At 48.9% G+C, this 24,450-nt stretch overlaps 1 long non-coding RNA gene across 1 annotated transcript; it reads right to left on the bottom strand.

Annotated features, from left to right (window-relative positions):
- Window positions 1–496: 496 nt before the first annotated feature.
- On the bottom strand, window positions 497–9,116 carry LOC146178074 (uncharacterized). The gene is made up of 3 exons (XR_014700552.1): window positions 8,994–9,116; window positions 6,170–7,151; window positions 497–2,690 (listed from the first exon to the last, which is right to left on the bottom strand). It is a non-coding gene; the product is annotated as an uncharacterized LOC146178074 (long non-coding RNA).
- Between the last annotated feature and the right edge of the window lie 15,334 nt (window positions 9,117–24,450).

The raw sequence follows: 24,450 nt of genomic DNA on the forward strand, positions 1-24,450 counted from the left end.
ACTTAGCATAGGCCACAGGTGGGCATGTAGTGATGTTGGGTTTTAGCCTCCTGTAGCTGCACACCAGATATGAAAGGCACAGTAGTTCTGCAGTAATTTCAAACACCTGAGGTTTGCCGAAGTGTGCTAAAGCTATAAAGCTATGGTGCACTCCGTTTTTATGTTCTACCCCTGAAACAACCAAGATTTAACCCAATGACCCTGAAAGCAGCCAAGCAGCATGTCTACTAATGCATTGTGGCCAGTACATTAGACAAGTGCCAGTGAACAAAAATTCTGGTATCTAGATTATTATCTTTTGCAAATCTGGCTGCCTTCTCCCTCCCAACCCAGTAATTATGGTAGTGCACGTGGTCAGTAGCCACAGTAAAACCTCGTTAATTCATAGTCCCACATCCCATGAAAAAGCTTCGAATTAACCAGGTTTTCGAATTATCAAAAATGGACGAAAAAAAATAAATATAAATGCAAAACTTGGCTACATCAAAAATGTACCTTTATTTTGCCTAAAAAACATTCAAACATTTGCATGAAGTTGTCAATGCGTGAGTGCCTGGCACAGTAAATAACGGCACTGTAGGTCGTGTCCTCCAGTTTGCTGACAATGAGTAGCATTTCGCTATTTCCACTAGTTTCCACAAAACAGTGTGTCACCCTCATCTTGGTCAGAAAGCCCACCATCGCAAACTTCCCCTTCCAAGTCGGCGTAAAATGGACCTTTTTTGCATAGCAGCATGCCATTCACAGCCAGGTGTGCTGCATTTCTATGCTGACGCCACTCTATCAAGGCGCCATCAATGTCCAGATAAGCAGGAAAACAAATTCCTGTCCATTTCGTCAAACGCGTCCTCCTGTAGGCCTCGATAATCTTTGCCTTGTTTTTCAATATTGAAGAAAGAGTTGATAAAAGTGCTTTGCGCTTTTCCACCATATCCGTTTTTGAGCCTGTTCATTTTTCAGCCTCCTCAATTAGGCTGCACGACATGCACGACATTTGGCAGCAGGAAGACAAGCTTAATTGCTTTCAAGTTCTAGATGTCTGTGTGGGCTGGGCAGTTGTCAATCAAGAAAACAATTTCTCTCCCCACGATAGAAAACTTACGGGCAAGGTGTCCCACGTACTCCTCGAACAGCACTGCTGTCATCAGTGCCCTTTTGTTACTCATACATAGCATGTCACCCTAAGAAGAGAGTTACGCATTCTTGAAGCAGCGAGGCTTCTTCACCTTTCCAAATAGCAGCAGTGGGAGCTTGGGACTGCCGGACATAGTCACGCCAAAGAAAATGGTCATTCTGTACTCTGCTTTTCTTCCTGTGACAACCGCGGCCTTTAGGGCAAATGTCTTTGTTGGCAGCATTTTATAAAATATGCAGCCTCAACGAAGTTCTAAACATCGTCCTCCGCACAGTGGTAACGCAGCAGAGCCCATGTATGCTGCTTCCAGCGCTCAGCGGCACTGCTGTCGACACTCCCACTTTCGCCGAACACCGTCACGAATGAGAGGTTACTGCAATCTTTGAACCAGGACAACCAGCTGTTGCGGCATTTAAATTCTTCATAACCCAGCCACAGTACAAGGTTGTCGACCTTTTTTGCACTGTAGCATGCCATTCACAGGCAGGTGTGCTGCATTTGTATGCTGAAGCCACTCTATCAAGGCGTCTTCAACGTCCAGATAAGCAGGAAAATGAATCCCTGTCCGTTTCGTCAAACGAGTCTTCCTGTAGGCCTCGATAATCTAATCTTTGCCTTGTTTTTCAATATTGAAGAAAGAGTTGATAAAGGCGCCTTGTACTTTTCCACCACATCCGTTTTTGAGCCTGTACACTTTTCAGCCTCCTCAATTAGGCACACTTTCTGGCAGAGTCAGAGTTCTGCACTTCAACATCTTATTACGAACTACACGCACCTGGCCAGAGATAAAGTCACCAGTAGAGCACGGAACACACGCATCTCGTCGAGGCACAAAAGCATAAGTGACAGAATGAGCAAATGCCACGGTAGCTATGAGGACGAAAAACCAGAAACGGAACCAGAAAAATTTTCACCTAATGGCAAATGGTTGTCGCTCTACGAAATAAAGGTAGCTTCCACGACTGCTGTGCTGTTTGTGGATCACTGAGGCACAACAAAGCACTAGAATCATGAGACAATGGTGGTAGCGTTGACTTTGGATGATGCCTCGTTTTTGCTCTGGCAACTAAAACTGACCTCGGAGACTAATCTATCAAACGCAGATAATGAAGGGATCCGAAATCTCGGAGGCCACAGTCAAAACTGATGAATGATCTAAGTAAGCCCCATGTTGGCTGTTCAAATTATCCAGCAAAATTTGTGTGGCAAAGGTTGGGTAAAAACCTTCGAATTATGCAGGATTTCGAATACAGCAAGTTTGAATTAACAAAGTTTTACTGTACATCGCCACCGAGTTTGCTTGACGTCACCCTGGCATTCCTAAAAGAAACCCACAAAGGTTTTGAAGCGTCTCATATGCTTTGTTTTTGTGCAGTAACTACAATCTACAATTTGATGCCTTAAGCTTTTTTCAGTTAACATGCCTGACCAGACTTGTGTTGCAGAACCTTCAGCTAAGTGGGAACTTGTGCCACACACAAGACAACCAAGACAAATACCTGTTGACCCCAAACCACGGGTACGAGGCAAACTGCCTGCAGATTCTTCTTTTTTGCTGCAAGGAAAAAAAAAGTTATGCTCATCAATAGGCCACTGAAAAGTGTATGAACAACACTTGTGGCAGCACAGTGGATAAGGCATGCTTCCCTTCACACGCAGATTGCAACCTTATAAGCTCTCAGAGTGAGATTTTGGAGGTACAGCCAAAAAACAAGCGGTCTCACATGTCGGTCGGGGTGAATGATAGTCTTAACAATGATACAAGGTTGCCTTCACAACAGACTTGTATGCAACGTGTTACACGTAATTGATTACTTGTAATCAACTGCGATTTTATGTAATTTTATAATTAATCGATTACTTTTTAAACTAAAGTTTTGACTAATTCAATTACTTTCTATGTAATTGATTACTGGTAATCAATTACTTTTTAAACTAAGAAACAAGTAAAAGTGAGTGAACCCGGTCCAATAGTGCATCTGCTTTTGAGCAGGTTGCTCTCTTGTACAAGCTAGAGGTGTACGGTGATACGATGATCATATTGAAAAAAGGCTTTCCTTGTGCATAAAGGAAAGGCACAGAGGCAAAGCGTGAGTGACTGTGCCACTCCAGCAAATGGTATGGCCGCATTCGCCTGTCTGCCTCGCGCGTTGCTCTTCCCGTGATCTCTGTCTTTGGTGGTGTCGCCATCTCTGGACGCTTTTTGTAACAATACATGCATAATGAATTTGTTACAATCAAGGAAAGTGCTTCTTTCTTGAGTTTCTAATGTTGAAAGTTGACAGATGGGTTAGAAATATGCCTTAAAGGGACACTGCAGCACTTTTTGCAAAAGTTGGGCTTTCAGCAGAAAGCCATAGTTTGTCGTGCTGCGAACTCGAATATCAGATTAAAATTAGGCAGAAGAAAGCAGAAATAGACTTTTTTCAGCAGAAATATGCAGTCCGCGCGACGAGGCTCACAGCGGGGCGCGCCGCCGCCTGTGATTGGCCAAGACGTCGCTTGACGACATTCTGAGGACCGGGGAAGCTGCCGATGCGGCTCCTTCGCTGCGCTGCGCTGATCGCAGCTCTCTGCGGCTTTGTAAATGTCATTATGGCATGCCATTTCCACACAAATGACCATCGGGGTTTTTACCGCATGTATCTGTACCAGATACACCCACAAACGATGCAGCACTTCCGTTGTGGGGAGCGTATATTTGGCATGAAAACTTGCTTTGGTTACAGTGAGGCATTTTGAAAAGTAGTGTAAACAAACTACATGGCCTTCAGCGAAACCTCGGCCCGCATCTTCCTGGGAAGGAAGGGCAGCGAACAATGCCCTAGCCGACTACCTCCGTCTCAGGCATCTCGCCCCACCCGAAAGGTCATTGTGAAAAATGAACCCAAAGCTTGGTGTACCAAATCCTGCTCTGGATGCCAGTTGTGGTACCTTGAGGAAACGAAGAATGATATAGAAAGGGTGAAACAGTACACAACTACCACCAGACAAATGAACAATAAGTGAAGCGCGGTTGCGGAGCTCTGCAATGCATACGAGGCATTGACGGGGCCATTGTGCTGGAGACCAAGTCAAATGCGCGCAGAATGCTGCTTGAGTCATACGACATTTACCAGACGTTGAAAGCCTTTCCTTTTTATCGTACTGTCCCAATACATATTTAGTGAATGACGGCTGATGTATGTTGAAAGCCAAGCTGCAGCTCCTCCGCACCCATACCTTCATGAGAAAACCGTGTTCCGAAATGCGTTTTCTTACAAGAGCTTCGACGTTTTCATTTCCAACTTAATGTGCATCCCCAAACAAGACAGGGCTATGTAAAATGAGGAGGCAGCAACAGGTGCAAATTCGCAAGGCCATGCATATGAACAACTTCGATGAATGATTGCTTGGACGCACCGAAGGAAACCTTGCTCTTTGCGCTCCTTACATGAATGTGCCTATATCCAGCTAAGCAGTACACTCCTTATCTTCTAATAATGCTCCCGTAAGTGCTCCATGAACATATCAGGCACGTGCCATGCTGGAAAAGATCTCGCAGTCTTCACAACCTAGCTTCGACACAGCAGTGCTAGTTCGCAAAAATCATCAGCGTGTGCTACTGATGAGTTGCCAATGTTTAGCACAGAAGCCGTTGCGCGAAGCTCTTGCGCAAAAAAAAAAAAAAAAGACGAGACACGCGAATACAACCATGCGCCGATGCTGTCTGACCGTGCCATCATGAGATTACAGTCAGTGAACGGATCGCAGATGATGGTCCCGATTGTTTTGTACAAGGAAACAGAAGGAACCGCGTCATGGTTCAGCCATGCCTTTTTGTCAAAGCCCTATAGAAATCGCATTAGAAACAAACTGCATGTATTCACAGTTACGAAAATGCTTCGAGTAGAATGTTTCCTTTGGTCGGCTTGAATTTATCTCTCTTCTCAGCAACGCCGCATTGCACCGCGTGTTTTTAATACAATGGAAGAACACATCGTCGCGTCCACAGCTGTTCGTGCATCCGAGCACATGCAGAGCTGTGTTGTATGAGATGCACAACACTAAGTTGACGTGCTTTGTACGTCCGCAACGCACGCAAAACGAGGAACAGCGCACGCCGAAAACCCCCTTAGTTGGCTCTGAATGCCTCCGGCTCCTCGCGGTGACGTCACAATGGACGGAGAAGCGAGGTTTCTCCCTCCGCTTTCCTCCTCTGTAGCTGTGGCATGGGGTGCGGGAAATTTGAATTACGCGCTTTCAGTCGAAATTTCCCGCACCCCGCGCCACAGCTACAGAAGTGACGTTCGACACAGACTCTGAGAATAAAAATGGATACCACTATGTAATAAAAACTATGTAAAATGTAATGCCTCAAACTGTATTAACAGAGTAGTTAACTGCTAGCACCCACAAAAAGTTGCATAAGAAAGCTCTTCAGCTTTCCCTCCTAAACACTGGACAACCTACTATATTCCACTTCTACTGTGAGTCTGCCGTTGCCCTTATACATGCAGGTATGCAACCTCACCAAGCCTCCTGTGAGGAAGCATGAATGCAGTCGTGTGTGTGAACATAAACATGTAATTTAGACGAGCGAGTTGGCGGGCTAGTATTCCATGTGCCCCGTCCCTGGCGCTGTTCTATCACCAAAAACATGTAATTTTAGAGGTTGCACTACCGGAATTGACAATCACAAAAGAATGCCCAAGAGCACCCATTTTGATTCCTTGTTGGCTGTTCCCCTCACAGTATAAAGCCAATAGAAAGCTGCTCCCCCAACACAAATTTCCCTGCCTTTGTCTTCAAACCTGCTATACTCATGCTTGCTTGTAATACACTTCATTAGATGACATGCTGCCACACTCAACCACAAGTCATTATCAACGTTTATGATCTGTCATCAACAAAGATGGAGGTTATTTGCAGAGCATAGAGATGGACACATGCTCATCCTTCGTGTCACTGCTTCCTAGAAGCTTCATGTCAATGCGGCGCAACAAAGCCCATGACGACAAATATACAATTACAAAAACACCATGCCATACTCACACAAAAGGGCGACTTTGCATGCGACTGCTGCTGCTGCTCCCAGGTAGACAAGCAGTCCCATTGTTGTCTATGGGATCCCACAGACTGTGCCGGGGTATTGGAAGCATTGTTGGGCCCACATGCCGGGTGACGGATGATTGCACAGCTTGCTGTGGCAGTGCGAGCCGCAGAGAAGCGGCAATGATGTCTGGCCGAGTTGCCTGTAGGACTCTCAAGGCAGCAACAACATCGGTCTGCGTTGGCACGGCCGAGTTACCGGAGGCTGTAGCACCATCCTTGTCCTGCGCTCCAATCACTTTTTCCCTTAGGTGGGTGTTGTCGTAATGCAGCTGGCCGGCCACATGAGTTTTCCAGTGAATGACTAGGGTGCCACAGGTTGGGCAGAGGGAATTTAGCTCTACCTGCGAGTAGGTCGCCTTTGGCTCATTGGGGTGACGTTCTTCGAGAGTACAACCACGAAACGGCTCTTCCACGGAGGCAAGAGGCTGGCCACGTTCAGGCCGCGGCTGCTTATACCAGCTTTCGTGCGACACGAACGAGACCGGCATCTCTCCCATCTGTACCGTCCACGTGCTTGCACTACGCTTCGACAATTGGCCCCTCTCATTGCTGTGCCGATACGAAGAAGCCCCAGTGCTGCGTGCGTATAGTGTGTAGCGTGCGTAACGTTTTAGCCTCGGGTAGCTGACACCCGGTGCCAAATCTGCAACTGCCGCTGCTGCCGCCTCCGGTACCCCTGTTCTCATGGCGGCACGCACCACGGCGGACGCGCGCCGTGACATGCCTGGTAGACGCTCTGGCCGAACCCTAGGCGGCTTCGTTCGCGTATCCTGCCTTGCTACCAGCCGCTCTTTGGCCGGGCGAATAAGAGCGGCAGCTGCCGTGGTCGCACTTTCCGGCTTCATTGCCGCCTCTCTTGGGACGCCGGGGAATTGTGCCACCCGACTTAGCGCCGCAACACCTTGAGGACTCAACGGTGTACCTACGAAGGAAATAAAAGTGAGCAGCACACGCAACGACCCGCTTGCTAACCGGTTGCCGCTAAGTATGAGAGGTTGTTGTAGTTGTAGTGGTTATTTTTATATACAAAAGGAAGTAAAAAATCTTTTCCAGCCCCGGTATCTGCTATCTGATACCTGAAGCACCTCAACTGGGGCGGCGGAAATAAAGGGATAGCGAGGAAGGGCTGGAGGAAACCAAAGAGGTGAGCGATAGGGAGAAAGGACAGGGTAACCAGACGTGGCCAGCTGATAGTGGTGCAGTTGCGGGCCTCAAAAGTGAAATGCTAAGGAAGCTTGACCAAGAAACAGACCGTGACATTGTATTCAAAAACGAAAGCTCAGAAAGTGCTCTTCAAGCACAGGCGCATTTCGTGCCGTCGACAACTTTCTTTGCTGGCGTCCGTATGCCGATATGTTACAGAGATGTAAACGAGGTAAACAACAGCGCACATTCTGTGGCAGGTCAGCTTGAATTCGGTTGGTTTGTTGGTGTCTTTAAAAACGAAGGAAAAGGGCAAAGCTCGAAAGGGATTTGCAACGAAGGGATTTGCGAAAGGTCTATTCACACTTGCGACTAGATGAGGACGCGCGACTACCAGTCGCGCGACCAGAGGAGAGGAGCTCGCCACTACCGTGTTCACACTTGCGACTGTCGCCTTCTCGAAAAACGAGTTGGGAGTAGGAGAGCTGCAGGGCGATGACAGCGAACGTCGGTAGCAGCCGCTTGCCAGCCACTTCAGCTTTTTCAGGCGAGAACGCCGACGACAAATAGACGGTGTCAGTTAAAATGTTGCGCCTGCGTGAAAAACTCATTTCTCAAAAGTTCATAGTACTTACCGGATAGTCCGAATATCTTTCCAATCTCCTCCCAGGCCATATCCTCCTCCCTGCCTTTGAATTCCGGGTGCCGTTTGTTGAGAAGGTAGGGGTATTCTTTAATTGCATTGAGAAGGTGCTCGATCGAGTACTCCGGGACCTCGCTGATTGGTGAAATGGTTTGCGACTAGTAGTCGCGCGACTGGAAATTCGAGCAGTGCCCGATCGGCCCGCGGCAGTCGCTTTTCGACCGATGCGACCATTTGCGACTGTCGCTTTTCGACCAAAACGGTCGCGCGACCGCTGCTAGTCGCAAGTGTGAACGGGCCTGAAGGGATTTGCTCTGGCAGTGAAAAGGCCCGTTCACACTTGCGTCTAGCAGCGGTCGCGCGACCGTTTTGGTCGAAAAGCGACAGTCGCAAATGGTCGCATCGGTCGAAAAGCGACTGCCGCGGGCCGATCAGGCACTGCTCGAATTTCCAGTCGCGCGACTACTAGTCGCAAACCATTTCACCAATCAGCGAGGTCCCGGAGTGCTCGATAGAGCACCTTCTTAATGCAATTAAAGAATACCCCCACCTTTTCAACAAATTTACGGCCTCCGGAATTTAAAGGCAGGGAGAAGGATATGGCCTGGGAGGAGATTGGAAAGATATTCGGACTATCCGATAAGTACTATGAACTTTTGAGAAATGGGTTTTTCACGCAGGCGCAACATTTTATATTGACACCGTCTATTCGTCGTCGGCGTTCTCGCCTGAAAAAGCTGAAGTGTCTGGCAAGCGGCTACTGCCGACGTTCGCTGTCATCGCCCTGCAGCTTTCCTACTCCCAACTCGTTTTTCGAGAAGGCGACAGTCGCAAGTGTGAACATAGCTCCTCTCCTCTGGTCGCGCGACCTCATCTAGTCGCAAGTGTGAATAGACCTTAAAGCCGACGAGGACCGAAGATGCGCTCTGCAGGACACACCCCACCAAAAATGTTGTACTGTAGCACACAAAAACAAACCTGAGTTTGCAAGCCAGCACAAGAAAACGTCGAAGTCGATGAATCGTGCGATTGTACAGTGAACTACAATATTAGTACACCATAGCGCTTCGAAGCTCAGCTTGCGCAGCAGGTCAGCTAGCGCATGCGCAACCGTGCGCGGGCTGTCTCAGCTGGCTTGCTTGGATCGTATTCATTTTTTTCTTGTGTATGGTATGTGTGGCACTTTGTGTGGCTACAATTTATAATGCTGATGTGGCTGCATAAATCATTATATTTATTGCAAATGTGGTTATGAAATCGCTTTCGGGTTGTGCAACAGATTGCTTTGATTGCTCACAGTGGACCACGTGCAGTGGACTTTTGTGTGACGTCATGATGCGAGCTGAAAACGAAACCGCACGCAGAAATATGCTACGTGCGACTCCCGCCATTCGGAGCAGCGTTTCGAATTCGAGCGTGGAGCGTCTCGCCTCCGTAATGTGCAAGACGCTTTTAACAGGAACGTTCCCACACTACGTCACAAAAAGCATCGTCGCACTTGATTTTTGCAGCGGAGGTACTTCGGGTTATAAACGAACAACTCAGATTTATGCGGGGAGCACGAAAGTCCCCTTTTAGCCGCGTAATCGACAATGATGTCGGTCGCTGCTTGCAGGCGTTCCTCCGTACTCGCATCGCTCCCATGGTTAATCCAGAGGTTAATATCGTCCGCATACATGCTAAAATTTAGCCCCTTGATTTGGTTAAGTTTACCCGGGAGGCCTCTCATTGCCACGTTGAATAGAAAAGGCGATAGCACTGAGCCCTGCGGTGTGCCTTTGCTTCCTAACTCTATCGTAGGAGATTCTAAATTTTGAAATATCATGCAGGCTTGTCTGCCCGATAAGAAGTCTTTTATGTAGTTGTACGTTCTCTCCCCTACTCCGAGCACTTCGAGCCCTTCGAGAATAGCCTCGTGCCTGACATTGTCGAAGACCTTGGTGAGGCCTAGGCCCAGGATCACTTTGGCGTCTCTCGATCGCGAGTCTATGATATCATGCTTTAGTCGGAGCATTACGTCCTGCGTGCACAAGTGTGGTCGGAAACCGACCATTTCGTGCGGCCACAGGTTGTTTTGCTCCATAAAGCACGTTAATCTTGTCTGTATTACGTGCTCCAGCAACTTCCCTACACATGAGGTTAGGGAAATCGGTCTCAAATTTTCCAATTGCGGGGGTTTTCCCGGTTTGGGTATTAGTATTATGTTTGCCGTTTTCCACTGATCTGGCAACTGGCTCGTTTCCCAAACTTTTCCAATGAATTCCGTTAGTAGACTAATAGAGTCATCGTCTAGATTCCTTAGCATTTTATTAGTGATCCCATCGGGGCCCGGGGCTGATTTAGTCTTTAGTCTTACAATTTCCGCCCTTACCTCGGCCTCCGTGATGGGGGCGTTAAGCGCCTCATTGGGTGTGCCACCGTAGCTCGGGAGTGGGGAACGCTGGTTGTCTGCAACATACGTTTTTACTAACTTATTCATAAACGCCGCATCGTCTCCTTCAAAGGCGTGCCTGACTTTTGCCAATCTTATTCCCGATTGAGTTTTTGAATTTGTTGGGTCCAGCAGATGCCGGAGCATGCCCCACGTTTTGGAGAGATTCATGCCTCCCTCCATTTCGTCGCATCTGCTGGGCCAGTTTTGTTCGCACAGTTTGATCGCGTAGCTTTCAATTTCCTTGTTATGCCTCGCGATTCGTCTTCTAAGATTCTTGTTCCACTTTTGTTTCTTCAGCCTGCGTTCCATGCTTTGTTTAGCGTCCCACATGTGAAGAATAGCGGGGAGTTTCATATTCAGGTGGAGGGCAAACCGGTGCCAAGATGGTCATTCAATCCCACGGTCACAACGGAGAGGTCCTGAAAAAAATTAGAAAGTTACGCGATGCAAACCCTCGGGCTCTTGAGGAGGGTCGCCACTAAAGGAAGAGGCCTCAAGGAGAGAAATTTACTAAAACTAATCCAGGCATGCGTAATAAGCAGAATCAGTTACGCCACGCCCTACCTGGACATCAAGGCCGGCGAAAAAGAGAAGTTAGACTGCCTGATTCGAAGATGCGTTAAGAAGGCGCTAGGACTGCCCATGGGTACCTCGAGCGAACGACTGCTCGAACTCGGGGTGCATAACACGTGGGCAGAATTGGCGGAGGCAGTGCGAGTCTCCCAATTAGAGAGACTAAGCACGACCGAGACGGGCAGGGTAATCCTTGCAAAAGTAGGCCTCAACCCAGACAGGGGAGTTCAAAAAAAAGTCACAATTAATAGTGAAATCAAAAAAAATTGTAGAGAGCTATCCACTTTCACTCCCACCTTCCTCCCTTCCCTTACGGCGCGGTTCAGGTGTCCACAGAGCAAGTGTGACAGATACTGCGCCTTTCCCTTCCTATGAACCAACCAACCAACCAATAGTGAAATCAGGGATGCCTTGGTAGTCCCCCCCTTCCCTAGGAATATGCATCCAGAATTTAATGTCGAAAGAAGGGCCAAACGAGCTGAAGCCCTAGAGCGACGGTTCAAGAACATGGGAGCAAAGGATGTAGTCTATGTTGATGCGGCAAGTGGCAGAACAGGTGCGGCGGTAGCTTCGGTAGTCGATGGCCGAGGGGCACCGGTATCCGCGGCGGCCATCAGAGGCCGCAACATAGAGACTGCGGAGGAAGTTGCGATAGCGCTAGCTTGCGTAGGAACAGAAGCCAAGTTCATAATTAGCGACAGCAAAACTGCCATTCAAAATTTTGGGAAGGGGAGGATATCGCCGGAGGCGGCCAAAATCCTCACCCAAAGAACACTAAATAGGAAAATTCAGTTGATTTGGACACCCGCTCACGCTGCCGTCCCTGGTAACGAGGCGGCTCACGAGCTACCGAGCTCTCTACTTCCGGGTAGCCGTCGAGCCCCCCAAACACTGGGCACACGACGAGCGTCTGCAAAATTACGGGGAAATCATCGACCATTATAAATTGGGACGTAGACTGGTACCCCAGCCAGATGTTAGACTTAATAATAGAGAAGCTGTCGAGTGGAGGCGGCTACAAACTAATACGTTCATGAACCCGGTCTGGGCGTTTCACGCGCTACCAGACTTTAGGGACAATGATCTCTGCGAACACTGTGGGGCGAGAGGGACCCTCGACCACATAATTTGGGAGTGCCCACAATCTCCAGGGATAGGGCAAAATATTACAAGTAGAGAAGCCTGGGATACCCTGCTGCGAATCGCGGACCCTGCGATCCAGCACCGCACCGTCCATCTGGCGGAAGAGGCCGCAAGAAGCCAAGGGCTACCTGCCAGCCTCTAATCCGCGGGCGCCCGACTCCCCGTTTCCGATGGAATTAAAAGTTTTACAACCAACCAAGCACTTGATTTGACATCGTGCAGGCCTTTTAGTGCACGAGTTCTTTGCACGCTTGCACGCGCGCCGTAGTCAGTTCATGTAGTACACGAGATCTGCAGCAGACGACATGCGCATACCTGCACGCAAATGGTGAAGAGCGGGAGGTTTTCCCCGTGTTTGATGATATCGGCTTCCACGCCATCGGAGAGCAAGGAGGGTTGCTGTATGAGACGGAAGGTTAGTGACACGTGTTTTGCGGATTGACAGCGCAGGCATGCGGCCCGTTCAGTAATTACTTGCTGATCCATTTAACTTTTGTTTTCTACATAGACGGCATTCGCGTTAGCATCATCTTCGCGGAGGATGACAACGGCAGCGAAGTAATATAGGCTGCGGTTCCGGAAGGCGGTCATCCGAAGCAGCCAGACCCCGAGTGCCCGGGGGCAAGCGCCAACGCACAGTTGACGCCCGATAATGAGCGGGAAGCGTGGGAGAAGCGCAAAACGCTTTATCTAATTTCAAAGTATAAATAATTAAATTAGCTTGTGGGAAAAGGTCCAGCTTCAGGTAAGCTTTTGTAGTGAACGCTGAACAAAAACTTATTTGCAATAGCACCCACATGTTAAACTTGGCCATAAATTTATTTTAACCAAGAAAACTAAATTACCTTAACTAAAACTTTCGCAGCACAAAAAAAAAAAAAAAGCGGGGGAAGCGGGACGAAGAAACACACACGACAGGACGATACGTGCCATTTTGAACAGTAGAAGAAGAATGCTGCATTCTGCGTTTTTTTTTTTTACGTGCTGCTAGCGTTTTGCAAGACTGATTAATACCAGCGGGCCCAAACATCGGTGTTGCACTTTAAATTGCTTGCGCCCTTACATATGCACGTTCATTACCCAAGCTACGGAAACTGTATTGTTTATACTCTCTGTTCCAACCCATACAGAACGAAGATGATGTGGGCCAAACTTGTCGCACTAATTAATGCGGAATTTGGGGGCAGTCTGACTTATCTGCAAGTGGGAAATAAGTGGAAGTCGCTAGAGCGATGATACAAGAAAACATAAATAAAGAACAATTCATCGGGGCACTCGAGAGCGAACTGCGATTATGAGAAGTAGCATATTCAATGTCTTCTTCGCCTGTAGCTTATAACTTGTAACACCTGGGTTAAACTTTCCAGCGAGCTGTCGGAGGTGCTTGAAAAGCAGCACCACATCACCCCGACTGTGCTGCTGACGCAGGGAAAAGTCGTAAGTCAGCAAGCTCCGGAACAAGAGGACGCTGGCTCAGGGTGAGTTGCTTTTATTTGCTATAGCATAACAGAAGCTCATTCTAATGAAATTTTCATTAAAGAAGACATGCAGGAGGAGCCTGCTGATCCTCAGCCACTGCCAAGCGTCAGCAAAAGGCGCCGCCGCAAGGACACTCCAGTGGAGTTACTTCAGATCGATAATAATCGAGAGACTCAGAGACTGCAAGGGAGAGACCCTACCAAGACAGAATGGCCCTGCTGCGGGAGCTAATAGCTGCCGTTCGCGACAATAAAGAGAAGGCGTAAACAATTACTACTATGGCTACTGCTTCATTGCGCAACTAGGCTGTTTTCAGCACTGGTGACGAGCAATCATTTGCCTTCAGCTGTCGCAGCACACTGGCGAAATTATCCCGACAGCTTCATTGTCATTGCCCACGTACGTCGTCAAGATGAAGATCGGCAAATTTGGCCATGAAATCTCTTTCCGCATTGCACAAATTGTGCAGCACGCAGGCGCCCAGCACAATCTTGCAGCACAGGAGGATGGTTTTTGCGTCGACAAAATAGAGCCGCGCGTGAAGCGCTGTTTCACAAGCCCGAGCGTGTTCTCTATTGATACCCTCTACTGGCTATTTTGTTATACTTCTTCTTCCACGGTGGAAAGCTTGCTCCGTTATCTCGTCAGCAGCCACGGAAGATGTGGGTATGCATGCACCGGCGGCCTCTGAGAAGAAGGGGCTTTCCTTCAGCAGGCGGGGCGCGTCGTGCGCAGAGCCCGGAAACTCTATGAACACGTCAAGGAATTTGTTCTTCTCGTTGCAGATTCCCTACAGAATAATCGATGGCCATTTTTTCCTATTGGTATAGGAAGCAGCTAGTGGATTCTTCAGGTCACATGGCTCCCATCAATACAGCCGATGTTATGAGGGCCTTTCCCGCCACTCTTAGCCAGGAAACATGCCTTGCTACGAGCCATCTCAGCATCGTCTGGCCAAGCGATCACATCGTCGCCGATTTCGAAAACGAAGTCCAGCACTCTCCGGAGACACAGCACAAACAGTCGACTCTAGCTGTAACGTCAAATCGATCTGCCACGGAGTTCATGCTCCCAACGCTCACAGCCTTAGGAAATGAGCAAGAGCGCCGTCTCTCCGGACAACCTAAAGAGTTTTTTGAACTCGAAGTACCTCGAGGTAATGCTTTCGAAATAACCACTGATGCGGTTGCGGTCCACACGCAGAAGCTTGCACGCCGCGAGGGCAAATGCAGCTTCGAACTCGGCGTCGAACTCGTCGTCACTCTCGTCGTCCTGCACAATTTCCATGGCTATCTGAACAACGTCACCCATGTTCATCCACAAACCACGCAAGTCGCAAACGCAAAATCCGATGCAACGGAGAGTGGCACGGCGCCGGCGCACCGGCGTTTGACTCGGACCCAGCAGACGACAAGGCTTGCACTGCTGCACTTGTACCGAAATGCAGCCTCTCGAAGGACGCGCGACCGGCAGCCGGCAGTCGCATGCGGCCACGTTAAATCAAGCGGGGGAGTCCGCAGGGAGGTCTGGTTTCACCTAAGCCGTGAGCAGCGTCACCTCAGCCTTGCGAGGTTTCTGCGCGTACCATAACAGTGTCAATATGAAGCACTTTAAGGTTACAGTTGTCCTTCAGGACATCCGAGGTCCAAAGAAGGTCCGGTTTAGTGTTCGGTGACTGCAGTTTGCGTGTCACCACACGACTGCCCCCTTGCCAGAGTACGGCTACAGAGGCTAGAACATACGGCCGTCATCCCGAAACAAATACCTCCGCCCCCCGGACATCCGGGAGGGGGGGGGGGGGGGAAGTGCCGGGGATGATGTATGAATGATGACGGGCAGATATGTGAGACCTTGAGGTGCGGCGCCCTCTGGTGCCAAACCTCCTTCCATCTGACAACGGCACATGTAAACGAAAAAGTGAGCGACACGACAAGGCGGCGCGGCGAAAGCGATCATGGTCAACTTGTCATGGTTCGCTCCGTCGGGAAGACGCATGCACGCGACAGCGCGAACCGAGCGAAACGGCGACGCTCTGTGTAGGAACCACGGCCGGTCTCGAGGGAGAGAGCGCGCTCCCTCGAGACCGGCCGTGCTAGAACAAACTCAGCTCCACCCGGAGAGATGTCCCCGGTGGTGGTCGCATGAACTAATGGCGCTGCAGCACGGCCGGTCTCGAGGCCCTCGAGACCATAGATGTATTAACTCTATGCTCGAGACCGGCCGTGGCTGCAGTTGACTCTTGCTCCTTGCCGGGCGAGTCGTCTGCTACACGCGGCGCGGAAGCATGGAGCGGCCGGAATACACGTAGCTGTTACGTGCTGCTGTTGCACTCTACACGGCTGCAGTGGAGTTATGATTAGATTATGACAGTTTTGGCTTCGAAAGCATGCAATACCTCAGTGAATGGATTTTTGTGACGCGAAATGTAATGCCGTGAAACAAGTGTGACAGCGTTGTCGACTTTCTCGCCAGAACCAGCGTTCTAGTCGTTGGTTCTAGTAACGTTCTCCTCTTCGGTTGCATTACTTTTTATTACGCGCTATCGTCACTGCCGCTTGCGGCGGGGGCTAGCCTGTTCGAATTCGTACCTGTTGTAGGCCGTCATTGCACCCGCCACCTCTTCGGTGGTGGACGACGGCTGTTGTTGCGGCGCACGTCTTTCTCTCCCTCTTCCTTTTCTTTCTTCTCTATTTTCTCTTCTGTCTGCACGAGGCGCCGGGGTGGTGCAGTGGTAAGACGCCCGACTACTGTGCCGGAGTACCCGGGTTCAAACCTGACCTCGGCGGCTGCGTTTCGATGGAGGTGAAACGAAGAGGCGTCCGTGTGCTGTGCGATGTCAGCGCACGTTAAAGATCCCCAGGTGGTCGAAATTACACCGTAGCCCTCCACTACGGCTCCTCTTTCTCTTTCCACCTTCACTCCCACCTCCTCCCTTCCCTTACGGCGCGGTTGCGGTGTCCACAGAAAACAAGTGAGACAGTTACCGCGCCTTTCCCTTCCTATAAATAAATAATAAATCAGGCGTCTTCCTCACGTTAAAGATCCCCAGGTGGTCGAAATTAATTACTCCGTAGCCCTCCACTACGGCTCCTCTTTCTCTCTTTCCACTTTCACTCCCACCTTCCTCCCTTCCCTTACGACGCGGTTGCGGTGTCCACAGAAAACAAGTGAGAGAGTTACCGCGCCTTTCCCTTCCTATAAATAAATCAGGCGTCTTTCTCTCCCTCTTCTTTTCTTTCTTGCCTATTTTGTTTTGCGGTGTCCACAGAAAACAAGTGAGACAGTTACCGCGCTTTTCCCTTCCTATAAATAAATCAGGCGTCTTTCTCTCCCTCTTATTTTCTTTCTTGCCTATTTTGTTTTGCGGTGTCCACAGAAAACAAGTGAGACAGTTACCGCGCCTTTCCCTTCCTATAAATAAATCAGGCGTCTTTCTCTCCCTCTTCTTTTCTTTCTTGCCTATTTTGTTTTGCGGTGTCCACAGAAAACAAGTGAGACAGTTACCGCGCCTTTCCCTTCCTATAAATAAATCAGGCGTCTTTCTCTCCCTCTTATTTTCTTTCTTGCCTATTTTGTTTTGCGGTGTCCACAGAAAATAGTGAGACAGTTACCGCGCCTTTCCCTTCCCATAAAGCAATCAATGCTGTGCGATGTCAGCGCACGTTAAAGATCCCCAGGTGGTCGAAATTACTCCGTAGCCCTCCACTACGGCTCCTCTTTCCACTTTCACTCCCATCTTCCTACCTTCCCTCACGGCGCGGTTGCGGTGTCCACGGAAAACAAGTGAGACAGTCACCGCACCTTTCCCTTCCTATAAATAAATCTCGTGCTATAAAATCTATAAATAAATCTATAAATAAAAGCTATAAATAAATCTCGTGCTATAAAAAGATCTCGTGCTTCTTCGACGACAATTCAAGCTTATCCGGGCATACCAGCTTCACCTGCAAAGTGAGGCTTGGCACTCTACATGCGACCGTCTTGGACAAGTACCGGGCCTATCACAACTTTGGCGCATCTTTCGTGGCCTAAATGGCAAGGCACGCGGGGCACCACCTCTCGCCGATCTCCTTCTCAATGGCAACCCGGCTGATGTTGAAGATGAAGTTATACGCACCTTTTTCCCACACGCCAGCCTAATGCCTCCACCAGCAGTTTCCATTTTCCCAGTCGGAAACCCTGATCCAGACCTGGATCGCCCATTCTCAAAGGGAGAACTGCAAGCAGCCCTCGGAAGAGGCCGAGCTCGCGCCACACCCGGGCACGACCGAGTTAGTTGGCAGGAGCTTAGCAATCTCGACTCGGCAGCCCAGGATGCCCTTCTCGACATCATTAATTCTTACTGGGAGACCGGAACGGTACCGGATAACCTCAAGCTTTCTCTTATTCTTCCTATCCCTAAACCTGGCAAAAACCCTCGACTTCCTAGTAATTTGCGTCCAATTGCACTGACTTCACATCTCTGTAAACTCATCGAGCGCCTGCTGCATACCCGGATTAGTCACTACATTGAATACGTCAGTCCTGGATTTCATCCAGCTCAAGCCGGCTTCCGCCCTAACCTTGGAACGCATGACTGCCTTTGGCTTTTGCGAAGAGTTCTGAATAGAGCTCATCGTAAAACGCTACCTGACTATCTCCTGGCTGTCGATATACACAAAGCTTTTGACAATGTTCGCCATGAGGTTATCCTGGAGGAACTCGCCAAACGCTTTCCTAGTAATCGTGCCCAAATCTGGATCCGCAATTTTTTGACATCTAGACCCATTCAGCTACATTGCAAAGCTCCGGGATGGGTGCCCAAAACCTATTACTTGGATAGGGGTGTACCTCAGGGCTCTATTCTCGGACCCATATTGTTCAACTTGGCCATGACACGCGTCGCCGAGAATCTGGAAATCAGCACAAGCGCAAGATTCGCTATATATGCCGATGATATTACCGTCTGGACTGAGGCAGCGGATTACGTAGACAAATATTCTATGGAGACTGAACTTCAGGCGGCCCTTCTTTGTCTTGAAGATACATTAACCAAAATTGGCCTCGAACTCGCACCACATAAAACAGAATTGATTAGTATCGACGGAAAACATAAAACCAACCCCAGTATGCAGATCCATCTTCACATCGGAGGCAACACCATCACCTCCTCAAATGGGCAAATCCGCATTCTTGGCCTGCCCATATCAGAACCCCAGAAATGGGTTCGTCAGTTACAACGCCTTTGGCCAGCACTGCTACATACTATTCGTCGCCTGTCCAACCGGCACGGCGGTGCGCGGCAGCATGCCTGCCGTGCGATGGCCAGAGCAGCGAGGTTGGAAAAATCCTCTATGGTACACCGGTCCTCCAACTGTCGAAGACTGACTTCGCTAAGGTCGAACGCCTTCATCGCGCTACACTACGCACTATTACCGGTCTACCTAAGCACACTCCTATAGCCGAACTTGAGCGTTTGGCCGCTCTTCCACCGCTCACTACCATCGTTACCGAGTCACAGACGCGTCATCGAATACGTCTAGAGAACACTGTCCAGGGGCGTCGCCTGCTGGCCTGGGATGAACAGCGTAACGACAAAACACCAGCCCTATATGCATCACTTCCCCCTTGGGAGATGCCAGTAGTCACACGCGTCCATCGCCGACCTATAAACCGCGATTTTGTCATTCCCCGGGAGCTCCTAGCTGCCCATCACCGACAAGAGCGAATCCCCGATACGACTGACATATACACCGACGCATCCATTACAAGCGAATTCGCATCTATGGCCTGGGTATGCGATGACAACCCTTCCCTTTCAGGCGCTTATGCCTGCCATCTACCTCAGGGTACCCCTCTTCACGCTGAACTCCTCGCGATTTGGGGAGCCTTGTCAGGAGTGCCTGGCACCGGAACTGGGTCACTACGTATTCTTACTGATTCCTTTGAAGCTTACAAGGAAATCGCTACTCCGGGTTCACAAGATGCAACAGCTACGGCTATACAGCGCCTCCTTAAACGCCACCAACTCGCGACCAGAACTGTCGCTATTCACTGGACCCCAGGTCACTCGGACGAATCAGGGGGCAATGCGGCGGCACACGCCGCGGCTGCCTTGGCAGGTGGGATGTCCACATTTACTTCCCCACCCCCCTTGCTTCATCCTTATTCGACCTTGGGCGGGCAACTCACCCCTTCTCTTGCCCTTATGCACTATACTCGGACCAGTCTTCGTAGCCTCAGTCCGCATCGCATGCAGGTGGCCACACCAGACCCACCTTTTACGAGAAGAACTCACCTCACCCGAAGTCAAGAAGTCTTTTTGAATAAGCTCATCGCCCATGCGGCTTACACGCCACGTATTATGGCCCGCTGGCGTCAGTATAAAGAGAAAATGATTACGTGCCCCCACTGTACGACTCTAACCTGCGGCGGCATATCTCATTTACTTTGGGAATGCCCTGCTTTTTCTACTGGACGCCCCGAGATCGAACCCTACCGCCTGAACTACCGTTCCCTTCTAGAAACTGATGCAAACACACAGATGATATTTGCCAAGTATGGCTCGCTTAGTGGCCTGGTTAGAGCAATGTGATTCGAGTGACGACCTAAATAAACAATGAAGATTATGTCTACTCCCCTTTATCCCCATCCATGGCCATGAGCCTTCCCATTCAATAAAGGACATTCAATCAATCAATCAAATAAATCAGGCGTCTTTCTCTCCCTCTTCTTTTCTTTCTTGCCTATTTTGTTTTGCGGTGTCCACAGAAAACAAGTGAGACAGTTACCACGCCTTTCCCTTCCTATAAATAAATCAGGCGTCTTTCTCTCCCTCTTATTTTCTTTCTTGCCTATTTTGTTTTGCGGTGTCCACAGAAAACAAGTGAGACAGTTACCGCGCCTTTCCCTTCCTATAAATAAATCAGGCGTCTTTCTCTCCCTCTTCTTTTCTTTCTTGCCTATTTTGTTTTGCGGTGTACAAGTGAGACAGTTACCGCGCCTTTCCCTTCCTATAAATAAATCAGGCGTCTTTCTCTCCCTCTTCTTTTCTTTCTTGCCTATTTTGTTTTGCGGTGTCCACAAAAAACAAGTGAGACAGGTACCGCGCCTTTCCCTTCCCATAAAGCAATCAATGCTGTGCGAAGTCAGCGCACGTTAAAGATCCCCAGGTGGTCGAAATTACTCCTTAGCCCTCCACTACGGCTCCTCTTTCTCTCTTTCCACTTTCCCCCCCCCCCCCATATTCCTACCTTCCCTTACGGCGCGGTTGCGGTGTCCACAGAAAAACAAGTGAGACAGTTACCGCGCCTTTCCTTTCCTATAAATAAATCAGCTTTTTTTTCTCTTCTGTCCGCACGAGGCAGCGGAGGTGGCTCAGCTATAGAGCCAGTAGCAGGCCCGTGTATTTTCTTTTCCTTCTTCCTATACAGCCACAACAACAACAATTTCGCATTAAATTATGATGTAGCCATTCATTGCGCGGCGTTCAGCTTGCTCTCATGTAATTATTCGCTTCTTATTTAGCATCCACCTTCTTTTCCAGTTTCAGTCGAATTTGTGACTGGGATTCAAGCCGCCGACATGTGTGCCTCCAATTCTTTGCCGTTCACTGTAAACGTAGGGTGTGCGTCGAGAAGATGCTTCGTATTTCCCTTAAAATAAAACAAAAAACAAATAGACATACGCTTTGCCAATTACGTGCCAGCCTCTAGATGCCGAAAATTGGCGGAATAAAGAGACCCTGTTAAAGGCGCTGTCGCGTCCTCTAACTTAAGACGAAACTTTCTGCTATATATATATATATATATATATATATATATATATATATATATATATATATGTGTGTGTGTGTGTGTGTGTGTGTGTGTGTGTGTGTGTGTGTGTGTGTGTGTGTGTGTGTGTGTGTGTGTGTGTGTGTGTGTGTGTGTGTGTGTGTGTGTGTGTGTGTGTGTGTGTGTGTGTGTGTGTGTGTGTGTGTGTGTGTGTGTGTGTGTGTGTGTGTGTGTGTGTGTGTGTGTGTGTGTGTGTGTGTGTGTGTGTGTGTGTGTGTGTGTGTGTGTGTGTGTGTGTGTGTGTGTGTGTGTGTGTGTGTGTGTGTGTGTGTGTGTGTGTGTGTGTGTGTGTGTGTGTGTGTGTGTGTGTGTGTGTGTGTGTGTGTGTGTGTGTGTGTGTGTGTGTGTGTGTGTGTGTGTGTGTGTGTGTGTGTGTGTGTGTGTGTGTGTGTGTGTGTGTGTGTGTGTGTGTGTGTGTGTGTGTGTGTGTGTGTGTGTGTGTGTGTGTGTGTGTGTGTGTGTGTGTGTGTGTGTGTGTGTGTGTGTGTGTGTGTGTGTGTGTGTGTGTGTGTGTGTGTGTGTGTGTGTGTGTGTGTGTGTGTGTGTGTGTGTGTGTGTGTGTGTGTGTGTGTGTGTGTGTGTGTGTGACCTTCTCATGCTGGTCTGCATGCTTTGCACCGGGAGCAACGAAGGCTACTGAAACGATTACTTGGAAGTCCGTCATTTTTTTCGTGTCACTGATAAACTTCCTCGAGGTTAAAAGGTGGACACAAGCTTGCACAAAAGAGGTAGTTTACTTCGAAGTTAACGATTTCTGATCTGCATTTAGAAAAAGAACTACGTTCAAACACTCTCGTGATACTTCGTGTAGCAAGGTTCTTTTTCTTTTTTTGTTTGTTTTCTGGCACATATATTTCGAACGCAAAAGGCATTATATATACCGAAGAGAAAGCACCCTAATAATCGCGCTGCCCCTTGTGTTAGGACAGCGAGCTGCGGCAGCTGGCAAGAAAAAGATAATGAATGAAAAGCCTTTATTTGATTGAAGGGATGGCTCTCGGCCGCTGTTTGGGTAATTAGGGAGTTAGGAGGGATGGCAGCGTAGCTCATCGCTTCTTCACGGTTCTTCAAGCTATTTCTCGTTGTTAAAAGATAAGCATCTAAAAAGCTCAGAAGAGGATCTAGATCGGCTTCTACAAGCCAAGCCTTCCAGACTTGCAATGACATGGTATCAAGCTCCTGCCTGGACTGAGGTATATGATATGTCGAACGGCTTCGCAGCTGCATTTTTGTGAGGCGGCCAAGCACAAAGGCTTATAAGCTTCTGAATGAGCTCTAGATATGCTACCAACCAAGCATACGAGCTCCTTAATGCATGCATTGATGTGAATTCGCTGCAAATATAGTTTTTGCTGTTGAAGCAATACAAAATCACAGGCTAAAAAAAAAAAAAGATGTTCAGGGGAAGTTAGGAACGTTAACGCTCATTTACAGTCCAGTGCTAGATTGAAATTACATTAACTTCCCTTACAAGCAATAAAATTATGTCGTTTTTCTTGTCTGTGTGTGTGGGAGCTAAGGAGGAGGGAATTATCTATCAAGGGCGAAACTTCTTTACTCGCAATATAAGTTTTTTGAATAGACTCATGCGCTTTCAGTCATTTCCTTTCGCAGTGCACACACCCATTCCCACTGATTCTTTTAGTAAACTCATTAAATAACTCTTCACATCTGACGTTGCTTTATAGGACAAATGAGAATTTTTTTTTGTACAAATTGCTGTATACGGGAGTGCGCGAGTGCCGATCAGGAACTATGTTCCACGTCATACTTCGAAAGTGAGATATTAAGAAAGCGGTTCTGATTAGGCGACGACGGAGGCCGTGAGCAGCCAGACTTCATGCACTGCATAAACCGGCTGTCCAAGCTAGCAGATGTCTTCTGAGGCAATCTGCACAGCGCAGTATAGTAAACGTGACACCCACTGCGTTACCTTTTAAGGTTAGAGTGCTCCTATGCACTAAAAATTTGACTGATTTGCTTGCATGACAGGATCTATGTCCTGAAAGAATTAACATGCTATACAAAACACAGACCAGGGAGTAATGCAAGAAACAGAGGCTGTGAGCAAGCCGACGGCGCTCACACTTGTTTCACACCATTAATAAGTCAATTTCGCATAACAAAAACGCGTTCTCCAAGGTAATGCGTCCGTTCGAAGCCAAAGCTGTAGTCAGTACCTATTGTAACATGGCGCACGCCACCTGGGAGTCGTGGAAAGAAATAAAGAAACGCGCTTGCTGCTCATCCCGACAGAGGGGGCAAGGACAGTCGAAAGGGAAGCAAAAATGTAGAAAGGACGAAAGGTTACGCAAGGAAGCAGCGTCCCTCGCTTTGCAGGGTGTACCCCTCCCCACGCCCTCGGCACTGAAGGGGGTATAAAGAGAACCAGAAAACGAGGCCAGAGCAACCTCGTCCGGGAGCGTTCGAGAGCGAGAGTCTTGGTTTGACCCTGACCTCCTCCCGAAGCGCCCGAACGAGCCGTCGGCGAAGACGCCAGCGACAGCTCCCCGCTGTCCCAAGTCTCGTCGTCGGAGTCGCTGCTGCAGACGCCAGTGACAGCTCCTCGCTGTCCTAAGTCTCGTAGCCCTAGCCACGACATCGACCAGTAGCTTTGTCGGGATCGGGAGCAGCTTGCGCTACAAAACGCAGTCTACTGAGTCGTAAACTTTCCTCAGGACATCTCCGCGGGTACCCGTACTCGCGACAAGTGGTGGAGGTGCGGGGTAGTAATCACCTACATTACAAATATGGACCGGCTATCTTCCGGACAGAAACGTCGCGCCCGACGCGCACGCGCTAAAACTCACGATGAACGAATCGACCCGGCAGAGAAATGGTGCGACAGGGATTCTGAAGAAACGCCCCGGAGCATTAATGACCGCTTTGCCGACATTTTCAGAATTGCGTCCAAAACCTTTTCACCAGTAAATCAATGAGCACGGAAAGGATATTAAGGAGCCCAACAGTTCTGACAATGAACTCTCATAGC

The sequence above is a fragment of the Amblyomma maculatum genome, chromosome 9, assembly GCF_055883805.1.
Source record: "Amblyomma maculatum isolate TAMU_Amacu chromosome 9, ASM5588380v1, whole genome shotgun sequence".
NCBI classification, from domain to species: domain Eukaryota; kingdom Metazoa; phylum Arthropoda; class Arachnida; order Ixodida; family Ixodidae; genus Amblyomma; species Amblyomma maculatum.